General features: G+C 48.1%; 1 long non-coding RNA gene across 1 annotated transcript in view; it reads right to left on the bottom strand.

The window, feature by feature from the left end:
* LOC141101337 (uncharacterized) overlaps nt 1-8,267 on the bottom strand; it is a 78,806-nt gene extending 70,539 nt beyond the window's left edge. Inside the window, exon 1 of the long non-coding RNA XR_012234941.1 lies at nt 8,159-8,267. This is a non-coding gene — a long non-coding RNA (uncharacterized lncRNA). The remainder of the gene's footprint in view (nt 1-8,158) is intronic.
* Between the last annotated feature and the right edge of the window lie 5,577 nt (nt 8,268-13,844).

The following is a 13,844-nucleotide window of genomic DNA, read 5'->3' as shown; positions in this document are numbered from 1 at the left end:
TTTGCAATATTTGCCAATTAATTTGTTGAATATTCGCCGAACATAACAACGCCATTCACGTCAATGGGAGGCAAAAACAAATGCATGCACAACACCTTATGGGTCACCCTCCCAGGGCCGTAGGGTACTCGGTACCGGGCCGGTGTCAGCGGGATGTGTCACAGCAGCGGTGTCCCGGTCCATGGCCCTGGGCGCCCAAGTAATCAGGGGTGTTGAATGGTGGTTTGTAGTTAATGGAATAGTTTGTGATGCCACCTGTGGTGTTCGGCAAGTGCGATGTTGGGACGATGCTGCATGCAGATCCTCTGGGGCTGGTGGTGTGTTGCAGCCAAGATGGTGAAGCTCCCCACAGGTGGAGCTGTAGCCCCAGGGCAGTGTAGATGTAGGGGCAGAGGAGAGGTGCAGGTGGTGTAGAAGCTGATACCCAGATGTGGTGGTACAGAGTGTGTTGGCGCAGGAATAATTGGAGGACACCAGGGCTTGCAGTTCCAAAGCTTTACTCACAGTCTGTAGCACAAACAGATGCTTGCCTCCGTGCTGTGTCCTCCGGGTCAGGGACTCAACCTCCAGATCAGATGGAATGCTCCCTTCCAACACTCCACCAACATGTGCCTTTCTGAACGTTTCCTCTTATAGCGCCTTTTAAGTGTGAAGTACTCCTAGTACTGAGTTACACTGGAGTTCCTCCTGACAGATGTTCCCAAGAACTCTACTTGTACGGCAGATAGCTGTAGCCTGCTTCGGGGACTCCTCTCTCCTGAGTCCCGGCTCACTATTCACATTGCTGTTGTACCCCAAGTCTTAGATGGGAGTAGTGCATTTACAGCCCACTACTCCACCGGTGTCTGCTGCAGGACCTTCAGTATCCATACAACCTCGGGGACCGGGCCCCGGCCTTGCGCTTAGAACTTCTAGGCAGGGTTCTCCTCTAACCCACGTCCTTTCTGTTCCCTTTTACTCCTTCGTTCCGTACTAATCCCTCTCTCTCATAGAAGATCAGGTTTCAGTCCAATGTCTTTCTCCTTCTTTTCTTTCCTGTGCCAGCTGGCTCAGATCACTGAGGCAGCTGCGGCACTCCTTCCTCCATACCTCTTCCAGGGATCCTCACTCCTCTCTGAGTGGCTCTCTCCGACTGACTGACTGACTGACTGAAAACCTAAACCCTCCCGCTCTTTATGTATTCTAAACTCCACCCGCCTCCCAGCACGTTTCGTGTTCCAAGCAGGGAGCCACCAAAGGTGCTCTGCTACACTCCAAGCAGGGAGCCGCAATGTGGCTTTGCTGAGCTACCATGTTGTGTGGGATGCGAGTGTTGGAGCGTGGTTAGGAGACTCCAACTCACCTGGATGGTGGGGTACCACACCTCAGGAGGAGGTGCAGTACCTCTGTGGCAACTGATTCCTCAGGGGTGCCACACTTATAACGGCCCCAAATACTGCTAAAACACATCAAATGAGGGACAGACACCGGAAATGTGGTCTCGATTCACCCACAGTACAGATTTTAGCATGGCACTGCAGCAATCAGCCAGGCATGAGGTATCAGGGTCTGGGACAGCATTTACAGCTTTCAGTTGACGCCTTGGTAAGACGAGGTGGGTGACAGATCGGTGTAAGGCCCTTTTGCTGGAAGCCCTGATGCCACATGCAAAACCTCTACCTGATTTCATGCTGAGCCACACTCAGGTGGCACAAATGTCAGTTTCGTAGACTACCATTGTCAGAAAAATTTAAGGATAGTAACACGGGTAGTTCACTCCAAGGGGGGTGGAAGCCTGTCGGTCTCAGATAACTACTGCTACAAGCAACACACATGAAGGAAACCTAACCAGGAGTCTACACATTTACAAAAATTAGTGGCAGACACCAACAAAGTGTCATCAATTGCAATAAACTAGAATTAGTATAGCGGGGACCAACATCTCTTCCACTAAAGCCAATCCACCAGATGGAGACTGTAACAGGCAAGGTGGTGGAATTACTGTTTCGTATCCCTCTGAAAGCCTGAAAGAGACGAAACTAGGTGGCCTACCAAATCCCTACTCGGACAAGTGGCAGTAGGCGAAAACTGCGACCCAAGGAGATACAAAGAGGTGGCACCGCGTGCTACTCCATGGCTGACCTACAGAATCTGGCAGCTGACCCTTTACAGCGGGTAAGCTGCTAAGGCCCAAAGGAGGGATGAAAAATGAAGGCAGGCACTGTGGAGACTCTGGAACCATGGGTGCAGATAGGACTGGCTGAGGAACAGAAAAGCACTGGCAGGTGTGGGCTGATGGACAGAAGAGCAAAGACAGGTAAAAGCAGACTGGCACAGACAGGTAAGAGCAGAAGGATACAGGGTAGACAAGCACACAGGCGGACCTGGGGAACCTGACAACTAGCAAGCATGCAAGGCAAACTAACAACGAAGCTCAGGCACCTCCATATTGAAGAAGTCTTAAATAGAAGGTGTCACCCAGCTATAGGTTGGGATTACCTTAGGTTGATGCGGGCGGTCCCTTTAACCCCTTTCTGACATCAGACGTACTATTCGGTCCATGTGCCCTGGGCCAATTTGACCATAGACGGAATAGTATGTCTCACCGATCAGCCGCGCAGACAGGTGGTGTGCGGCCAATCACGGCCGGGTGTCAGCTGGCCGGGTGACCGTTCCCATCACTTTAACCCCCGAAATGCTGCGATCGAATACGATCGCAGCATTCCAAGAATAGGCAGAGGGCTGACAGGCCCTCTGCCTTTGGATCACTGCCATGTAAAGATCGCTGCCATGTAAAGTTGTCATGACGACATCCGGGTTACCAGAGCTAAGAAACTTCCTGTCATGCGCAGTGCATGATCAGAAAGTCTCTCAGGTCAGTGTGCAGTACGTGCAGCAATGACAGCTTCTATAGCATGCAGATGCTGCTTCATCTGCATGCTATTGTAGCGATCAGCCTGCAAAAAATGATTATCCCATTGTGGGACAAAGTGTAAAAGTTATAATAAAGTAAAAAGACATTTTAAATAAATTGTAAAAATATTAAAAAAATAATAATAATAAAAAAATCTATATTTATTCTATCACTAAATAAATATTTGAATGGAAAAAAAATCTAAACAATCATCCCACTAGATAACCCCTTTAGTGAACACCATGAAAAAAATTAAAAACAAGGCAAAAAACAATGCTTTATCATTATACCACTGAACAAAAAGTGGAATAACACGCGATCAAAAAGACGGATATAAATAAACATGGTACCGCTGAAAACATCATCTTGTCCCCCAAAAACAAGCCCCCATATCACTCCATTACCGGAAAAATAAAAAAGTTATAGCTTTCAGAATAAAGCGAAGAAAAAATAATTATTTATTTATATAAAATAGTTTTCATTGTATAAAAGCGCCAAAACATAAAAAATTATATAGATTGCGGCATCATTTTAATCGTACAAACCCGAAGAATAAAACTGCTTTATAAATTTTACCACACGCGGAATGGTATAAAAAAAAAAAAAAAAATTGATGAATTGCTGATTTTTGTTCATTCTGCCTCCCAAAAATCAGAATAAAAAGTGATAAAAACATGTTATGAGCTTGAAAATGGTACCATTAAAAATATCAACTCTTCCCGCAAAAAACAATATTTCACATGACTCTGTGGGCCAAAATATGGAAAAATTATAGGTCTCAAAATGTGGTGATGCAAAAACTATTTTTTGCAATAAAAAACATCTTTTAGTGTTTGATGGCTGCCAAACATAAAAACCCGCTATAAGACTCCTTTCACACATATTGATATCTCTGGTACCGGAGATGTCAGTGTCCATGTGTATAATACTTGCAGCATACAGTGTCCATTTTAGGACATGATCATATATCAAAGTCAAACATCAAAAATACATTGTCTGATACCTGACTCTGATACTTGAGTCTGATACATGATTCTGATACATGAAACATTCAAACATCAAATTCAAAAGGTTTTTCTGATACTCTTAATACATTACTTGAATGGATCATCTCATAAACAAAGAAAAGATATGTGTTCACTTCTAGTTGAGTGGTTAAATGCTTGGCTTATGGAATAGCAAATGTGAGTTCAAACCCAGTTGAAAGTAAAGTGTGTTTTTTTTAACTTAGGTCTAAGGGGTAAGGTTTCTCCTTGTGGAGAGTGACATACCAGCTCTGGCTTGTCAAGGTAAGGAGGCTTATTCGCCCAATGCTCCTCTGGGAAATTTTATATGCAAATTGCCTCTTCAGAGAGAAAGAGGACTTTTACTCTACAGCGCCACCTATTGGTAGTAGCGATCCTACAAGTCACAATCAACCCTTTAACGAGTCTTGTAATATGACTTAGGATAAAAGCCAAATCAGAATCTCAATTTGCAGACACGGTGTTTCGAGCTATTGGCTCTCGTCAGTGCAAAGTATGAGATCTGATTTGGCTAGGTGAGAGGCTCTGGACTGAGGTCTAAGGGGTAAGGTTTCTCCTTGTGGAGAGTGACATACCAGCTCTGACTTGTCAAGGTAAGGAGGCTTATTCGCCGTGCAATGCTCCTCTGGGAAATTTTATATGCAAATTGCCTCTTCAGAGAGAAAGAGGACTTTTACTCTACAGCGCCACCTATTGGTAGTAGCGATCCTACAAGTCACAATCAACCCTTTAACGAGTCTTGTAATATGACTGCATATAAAATTTCCCAGAGGAGCATTGAACTGCGAATAAGCCTCCTTACCTTGACAAGCCAGAGCTGGTATGTCACTCTCCACAAGGAGAAACCTTACCCCTTAGACCTCAGTCCAGAGCCTCTCACCTAGCCAAATCAGATCTCATACTTTGCACTGATGAGAGCCAATAGCTTGAAACACCGTGTCTGCAAATTGAGATTCTGATTTGGCTTTTATCCTAAGTCATATTACAAGACTCGTTAAAGGGTTGATTGTGACTTGTAGGATCGCTACTACCAATAGGTGGCGCTGTAGAGTAAAAGTCCTCTTTCTCTCTGAAGAGGCAATTTGCATTTTTTAACTTATGCACACAAACTCCAGAGATGTTTCACTTTGATAAGTGAAGAAAGTCACATATCGTATGTCAAAATGAAAATCCAAATGATTTTTCAACGCAATGAGAGTTTGAAAAGCAGATTTCATTTCCAAAAAAACTAGTGCTTGGTATCGCTTGAGCTTGTTGTACAATGGTAATGCTGTTGGCTGCCGTCTCTAAAGTACAGCTTTTTCTGGGTTCAAATCCCATGCTAGAATATTTTTTTTTTTTTTTTAGGTTATGCAGGTTACCACACAAACTCCCAATCCCGTTCCACTTTTAATATCTGACATTCTTATTATCTTCCTGACTTGTAATAAAATAATCTATAGCCTAAGGGTGAAGCATCTACATTCCACTTTTAATATCTGACATTCTTATTACCCTCCAGTCTTCTAATAAAATAATCTACAAATAATCTAAAATAAAGTGCAGCAGCTGAGGCGGGGGTGAACCTATCCGGCTCTTATGATTCACCTGATCAGACTTAGGCCGCACGCCCGAGGCAGTCAGCGGAACAGTGCGGGACGGATTCTCAGTGACAGAGGTGAGCGGACTCATCCTTGCTCTGCGGGGAGGCGGGTGGCCCTGTTGCTCATGAGTGGAAGGAAGAGGCCGAGACTGCAGTAGAAGAGGGAGCAGGAGGAGGCTCAGATCTGTCATGGTTTTTAACGTGTGTACTACACTGCAGCTGATGCTTGGAATTCAGATGCCTGATCATGCAAGTGGTGCTCAGATTCAGAACATTTATGTCTCACTTCAGACTCTGATGGCACAACATGAAAATCACCTGTCACTTGTCTTCAGCACATTGCCTGAAGAAATGCCACACCAGGGAGCTCTTTTGAGCGCTGGCTTTGGTATGCTCATTTCAGCTTCTTGGTGGGCAGTATCAGCCAGCATACATTCTATGGGTTGCGCCTTTGCACCCTGCACCCTTTTATGCAGTGCTGCTGGGGCAAAGTGACTACCTCCTCTTCCTCTGAACTGCACACGCTACTAGGACAGCCTTTACTCCATGTGAGGTCTAGGACCTCATCATCCCCTGCATCATCTTCCCAACAATTGTCACTCCTGCCGTCCTTGCCGGCCTGCACACAGCAGAAAGGTGCTGCAGTAGGCAACTGTTTTTCGTTATGCTATGAGATGTGCTGCAGTTGTCCATTGACCATGTGCACTAGCCAGGGGCTTACCTAGAAATCATGGGGCCCCATAGCAAAAGTCTGAATGGGGCCCCACCCCCCAAAAAAAATAAAATAAAATAAAAAATCAACAGGTGCTCTTAACTCCAGGCATGCATGTTATAGGTCAAACAATTGATTTTATAGCTAGTCTTTGATTTTTTTCTCATTTGAGTAAAAGAAAAAGTAAAACACTTACATCCAATTTGATATATTCCTTGAAAAAAATATATATATATATACATACATACACACACACCTTTCCTGTGCCATTACATCACTCACCCCCCCCACCAACTAGGACATGACAAGTGACATCAGCAAACTCTCCCAAAATCACTGGGGCAGACACTGGGGTATATACATCACTGAGGCAGACACCAGGGTATATACACATCACTGGGGCAGACACTGGAGTATATACAAATCACTGGGGCAGACACTAGGGTATATACACATCACTGGGGCAGACACTAGGGTATATACACATCACTGGGGCAGACACCGGGGTATATACACATCACGGGCAGACACTGGGGTATATACACATCACGGGCAGACACTGGGGTATATATACACATCACGGGCAGACACTGGGGTATATATACACATCACGGGCAGACACTAGGGTATATACACATCACTGGGGCAGACACTAGGGTATATACACATCCTTGGGGCAGACACCGGGGTATATACACATCCTTGGGGCAGACACCGGGGTATATACACATCACGGGCAGACACTGGGGTATATATACACATCACGGGCAGACACTGGGGTATATATACACATCACGGGCAGACACTGGGGTATATACACATCACTGGGGCAGACACTGGGGTATATACACATCACTGAGGCAGACACCAGGGTATATACACATCACGGGCAGACACTGGGGTATATACACATCACTGGGGCAGACACCGGGGTATATACACATCACTGAGGCAGACACCAGGGTATATACACATCACGGGCAGACACTGGGGTATATACACATCACGGGCAGACACTGGGGTATATACACATCACTGGGGCAGACACTGGAGTATATACACATCACTGAGGCAGACACCAGGGTATATACACATCACGGGCAGACACTGGGGTATATATACACATCACGGGCAGACACTGGGGTATATATACATATCACGGGCAGACACTGGGGTATATACACATCACGGGAAGACACTGGGGTATATACACATCACTGGGGCAGACACTGGAGTATATACACATCACTGAGGCAGACACTGGGGTATATACACATCACGGGCAGACACTGGGGTATATATACACATCACGGGCAGACACTGGGGTATATATACATATCACGGGCAGACACTGGAGTATATACACATCACTGAGGCAGACACCAGGGTATATACACATCACGGGCAGACACTGGGGTATATATACATATCACGGGCAGACACTGGGGTATATACACATCACGGGAAGACACTGGGGTATATACACATCACGGGCAGACACTGGGGTATATACACATCATGGGAAGACACTGGGGTATATACACATCACGGGCAGACACTGGGGTATATACACATCACGGGCAGACACTGGGGTATATACACATCACGGGCAGACACTGGGGTATATACACATCACGGGAAGACACTGGGGTATATACACATCATGGGAAGACACCGGGGTATATACACATCACTGAGGCAGACACCAGGGTATATACACATCACGGGCAGACACTGGGGTATATACACATCACGGGAAGACACTGGGGTATATACACATCACGGGAAGACACTGGAGTATATACACATCACTGAGGCAGACACCAGGGTATATACACATCACGGGTAGACACTGGGGTATATACACATCACGGGCAGACACTGGGGTACATCACTGGGACTGGGACTGCCCTATACAGTTACAGATGCTCCATGTCTGGACTCACTCAGATCCTGATGAAGGGGAAGATGAAAGGCAGGAACTCAAAGCAGATTCCATAGAGATTAATACAGGCACAGAGCAGCCGCCTTCCAGCCTCCACCGTCTTCCCTGCATCCCACGTGCACACCGCTCTGCTCAGGAACCAGGAAGTGGAGCAGAACAACGTGTGAGATCACATCAGGGGGCAGCGCTGGACCATGGTGCACGGGGGGCCCAGCAGGCAGGTTGGGTGGATAATGATGAAGCAGAGGTACTACTGTGTCAGCACAGCACAGCTGCCACACCGTAGTGGCCGTCGCGGGCCCCCAATTGCACTACCGGGTAGCGCCGATCGGAGCCGGGGCCCCGGGCCCCTATATGGGCCGGGCCCCAAAGCAACCGCTTCGGCTGCTACCCCGGTAGCTACACCAGTGGCACTAGCCCTCCCAAATACTCATCCTCCAACCTAACAAGTGGTGGGGCATTAGTCCACTTGTAAGAAGATGGACCGGGCCGGCGGTACCTGTCTCGCATCAGTTCCGTAACTATCAAGGCTATCACCATTGTTGCTGGGAGGAAAGCTTTCTGACCTGGACAGGCCTTTGCACTCAGGAGTAGGGGGCATGTCAGGGATAAAAGGGACGGTGCGCGGGAAAGCGGGAGACTTGGCGGGAAGACAGAATGCACAGCAGGAGAAGGTTGACTCACTCTCCTTGGAGCGACATGATAGCCCAAACCCACGCTGTAGTTCCCCAGCCTATGCACACACTGACTGTGAGAGACGGGTTGCACGTATTGTTACCAGTGCAGATTACTGGGTGGCCACCCTGCTGGATTCTTGCTACAAGGACAACGTACCATTATTAGTTCCATCACAGGAGTGGGATTGCAAAATGCGTGAATACAAGTGAACCCTGGTAGAAAAACTACTGACTAGAGTTGAGCGAAACGGGTCGAAAAAATTCAAAAGTCTCCGACTTTTGGCAAAGTCGGGTTTCATGAAACGAAACCCGACCCTAGGATGAGGTCGGCCACGAGGTCGGCGACTTACGCGCCAAAGTCGAGTTTCAAAAGTTTGTTTTGCGCTCTTTTTCAGCCAATCAGGATCCACGGACACTGTGGGCAACGTGATGACCTAGGCACGGGTCACCACCATCTTTCAGAAGGGCATGCAAGTGATTGGCTTGCTTTGGTGGGCGTCACAGGGGGTATAAAAGGGCGTGCACGCCGACCGCCATCTTCTGCCGATCTTAGTATAGGGAGAGGTTGCTGCTGATTCTGTAGGGAGAGCGTTAGGCAGGGAAAAAGACAAAAAAACTGCTTCTGCTGCTAGCGATTTGGCCTGCACAACACACAAGTCACTGTGTGTGCAGTGCAAGGGGAGGCTATATAGTGGTGTATCAGTGGTGTTGGTTGTTGGGCTGCCTTTTAAGGCTTCCTGACACGCTGGCATTGCTGTTTACCCACTGCTCCGCAAACTGCTTTTTTAAAAGCAATCCAATCTCCCTTATCCTCTAGTCACTTTTGTCACAGCTGTGCCATCGAGCCTGTCACATAGCGCTCAGATATCAGTGGGCCTCACACAATCCACAAGTGTCCAGTGTCCAAAAGTGTGCGCAGAGATTCAAAATCTCCATTATCCTCTCGTCACTTTTGTCACAGGCAGCTGTGCCATCGAGCCTGTCACATAGCGCTCAGATATCAGTGGGCCTCACACAATCCACAAGTGTCCAGTGTCCAAAAGTGTGCGCAGAGATTCAAAATCTCCATTATCCTCTCGTCACTTTTGTCACAGGCAGCTGTGCCATCGAGCCTGTCACATAGCGCTCAGATATCAGTGGGCCTCACACAATCCAAAAGTGTCCACTGTCCACAAGTGTGTGCAGAAATTCTAAATCTCCCCTGTCCTATAGACACCTTGTACCTTGTTTTACATTACTATATAGTTTGTTGGATTTTGTCTACATTTCTACCAAAAATGAGGAAGGCTGGTGGAAGAGGCCGTGGAATTGGGCGGGGGTTGGCAGCTGGTAATGATGGTGTTGGTGGTGGATCTGATGGTAGTGGCAAGAGCAAAATAGGACCGAATGCAGGAGGTGCTGACCCTGCGTCATCGTCTGGCTACATAAGGCCTCGAATGCTTAGTTTTCTAGGAGTTGGCAAACCGCTTTTAAAGCCAGAGCATCAGGAAAAAGTTTTGTCTTACATTGCTGACTCAGCCTCCAGCTCTATCGCCTCCTCTTCTTCAGTTGTAAAAAGTAAAAGCACTGAGTTGTCATTGGAGGCTCATGTTCATGAACCACACCTTGTGTCCTTCACCCCAACCAAGATTGAAGGATGACGCAGGCCATACTACTGATTACTCCATGGAGCTGTTTTCACATACCATGCCTGGATTATCAAGTGAAATGGTGAATTACCCAGGCCAAGATGAATCTGACATGGAGTGCACTGATGCACAGCCGCTGATGGATGATTCTGCTGGTACATTCACTCAGAGCACTACATTGTCCTCGCAGTGTACAGAGCCAGATTCTGACCCTGATGAGACTCAGGTGCCCCTTCCCGCACACTATACCACCATACACGGTGACACAGAGGAAGGTGCACATGACATAGAAGAGGAGGTGATGGATGACCCAGTTGTTGACCCAGATTGGCATCCATTGGGGGAAGAGGGTGCTGCTTCCAATAGCTCAGATGAGGAGCATCCACAGCAGACATCGACATCGCAACAGCTGTTATCTGGCAGGCCCGGAGCACTCCAAAGACAGGTTCCAAACATCAAAAGAGTTGCTGGACAGCTTGTCCAGAGGGTCAAAAGATCACAGCGTGCTAGGCCGCAAAATGTCTGCCAAAGTAGGAAGAGTGCAGTGTGGCACTTTTTTGAACAAAATCCTCATGATCAGGCCAAGGTTATCTGTAAGAAGTGCGCAAAGACCTTTAGCCGAGGGAAAAATCTGAAAAATTTGAATACCAGTTGCATGCTTAGACATTTAACCAGCATGCACTTGCAAGCGTGGACACAACACCAAACCTCAAGTGCCACATGTGCAACTGATCACAACGAAGGTAGTCAGCAACGCTACATTGTTTCCCCCACTGTAAGCCCACCAGTTAGCACAGCAGCAAATGTTTCGGTGTCGTTGCAAGACCACAGCAGTCAGGGAATCCCACTGTTATATCAACGAAAGACTGATTCTAGGCCATCAGAAAGAACACCAACTCCATCACCATCATCAACCCTCTCTCAGTCCGCCCTGTCCACCGCTACTTCCACCATATGCAGCTCTCAAGTCCAGCTCACCCTCCCAGACACTATGAGTAGGTCAAGAAAGTACTCAGTCTCTCATCCGCGTACACTGGGTTTGAACGCCCACATTGCCAAACTAATCTCGTTTGAGATGATGCCCTTTCGGTTGGTGGAAAGCACAGCTTTCCGCGAACTCATGGCCTATGCAGTACCACGCTATGACCTACCCAGTCGCCACTTCTTCTCTCGCAAAGCCATCCCAGCCCTCCACCATCATGTGAAAGACCGCATTGTCCATGCACTCAAGCAGTCAGTGAGCGGAAAGGTGCACCTCACAACTGATGCATGGTCCAGTCGGCATGGCCAGGGCCGTTACATGTCCATCACTGCGCACTGGGTTAATGTGGTGGATGCAGGGTCCACAGGGGACAGCGGTGGTGGGACAGTGCTGCCTAGCCCACGGTATAGGAAACAGTTGGCTGTAGGCGTTCGACCCTCCTCCTCCTCCTCCTCCTCCTCCAGAAGCGAAAGCTCGTCCACAGAGCGCAGTCGTACGAGCACTCCATCTGCAGTTGCCACTGTTGCACACGATGTGTCCCCCTATCGAGCAGCTAGTGGAAAGTGTCAGCAGGCTGTGTTGCAGATGATGTGTTTGGGCGACAGACACACCGCCGAGGTGCTGGCCGAGTACTTGAAGCGACAAACTGAGTCATGGCTGGGCAGTGTACATCTTGAGGCAGGCAAGGTAGTTAGTGATAACGGCCGTAATTTTGTGGCAGCCATAGCCCTTTCAAAACGCAGCCACATACCTTGCTTGGCTCACACCTTGAACCTGGTGGTGCAGTGCTTCCTCAAAAATTATCCGGAGTTAACAGCCCTGCTCCAGAAGGTGCGAAGACTGTGCGCGCACATCCGCCGGTCGCCTGTACACTCCGTTCGTATGCAGAAGCTGCAGCGATTGCTCCACCTTCCCAACCACCGTCTCATTATCGACATTGCAACAAGGTGGAACTCCACCCTGCACATGGTGGAGCGGCTGTGCGAGCAGAGGCAGGCCATAATGCATTTGTGGGAGGATACACGGCCAGGCACTTTGAGAGCAGACATGGAGTTGACAGGTGTGCAGTGGTCGAAGCTGAAAGACCTTTGTAAAGTCCTTCAGTGTTTTGAGGAATGCACACGGCTGGTAAGCGCAGACGACGCCATCCTAAGCATGAGCATCCCACTTATGCGTCTGCTCATGCAAATTTTGACGCACCTTAAGGAGCAGGCGTCTGCAGCCAATGTTGATGAGGAGGAAGAGGAGGAGGGAATCCTTGATGACATTCAGCCATTGTCTGCTCAGGGACCTCTCCTGGACGAGGTGGAGGAAGAAGAGGAGGAGGATGATGGGGATGATTACTTAGGGGAGGAGGATGCATCTCGTGGGGCAAGTGAAAATGTTGGCGTGGCAAGGTCTGGTACAGGGTTTGTGCGTGACTGGAGGGATGTGGATTTGCCAGAAAGTGCTCCTCCACCCAGCACTCGCAGTGCATCATTGACACCGGGAACATTGGCCCACATGTCAGATTATGCCTTGCGGATCCTAAAAAGGGACCCCCGCATTGCCAAAATGATGAACGATGACGACTACTGGTTGGCCAGCATCCTGGATCCACGCTATAAAGGCAAATTACAAAACATCATGCCACAGGAGAACCTTGACCTAATATTGGCTAATAAACAAGCAACTCTGGTAAATCGGTTGCTTGAGGCATTCCCAGCACACAGCAGCGGTGATGGTTCTCACACGAGCCGTATGGGCCGGGGGCAGCTTGGCAGAGGTGTTCGTGGTGCACACAGCAGAAGTGGCGTTGGAGACAGGGGTTTCATGACAATGTTGTGGACTGATTTTTCAAATACCGCTCACACAACTGGTAATACTGCATTGATGGAAAGTGACAGGAGACAGCAGTTGTCAACTATGGTTACAAACTACTTTTCCTCCCATATCAATGTTCTCCCACACAGGTCATTCCCCTTTGACTATTGGGCCGCTAAACTGGACACCTGGCCTGAATTGGCCCAATATGCCTTACAGGAGCTCGCTTGCCCAGCTGCAAGTGTGCTATCGGAAAGAGTCTTCAGTGCAGCTGGATCAATCCTGACAGAAAAAAGGACCCGTCTGTCAACCCAAAATGTGGATGATCTAACCTTCATTAAAATGAACCACGCATGGGTTTCCAAGGATTTTGTCCCACCTTCCCCTGATGACACATAGGGTGACAGAAAAATGGCTTGCTTTGGTCCACCTCTTCCTGGTACTTCACTTATTTCGCCTTTTGCATCAGCTGAAGGTCCAACATCAACATATGCCACTTTCTAAAACTCCCTAACTGTGCTGCCTCCCCCCCCATGGCTGGGGTCAACACCTAGCGCACGACACCGTGCGAGTGCCATTGCCCTGGACAGGTGGGTA

This window comes from Dendrobates tinctorius, unplaced genomic scaffold (assembly GCF_039654945.1).
Source record: "Dendrobates tinctorius isolate UK_male_01 unplaced genomic scaffold, ASM3965494v1 ptg000116l, whole genome shotgun sequence".
Classification (NCBI taxonomy): Eukaryota; Metazoa; Chordata; class Amphibia; order Anura; family Dendrobatidae; genus Dendrobates; species Dendrobates tinctorius.
This window is presented reverse-complemented; position numbering and strand designations above follow the sequence as displayed.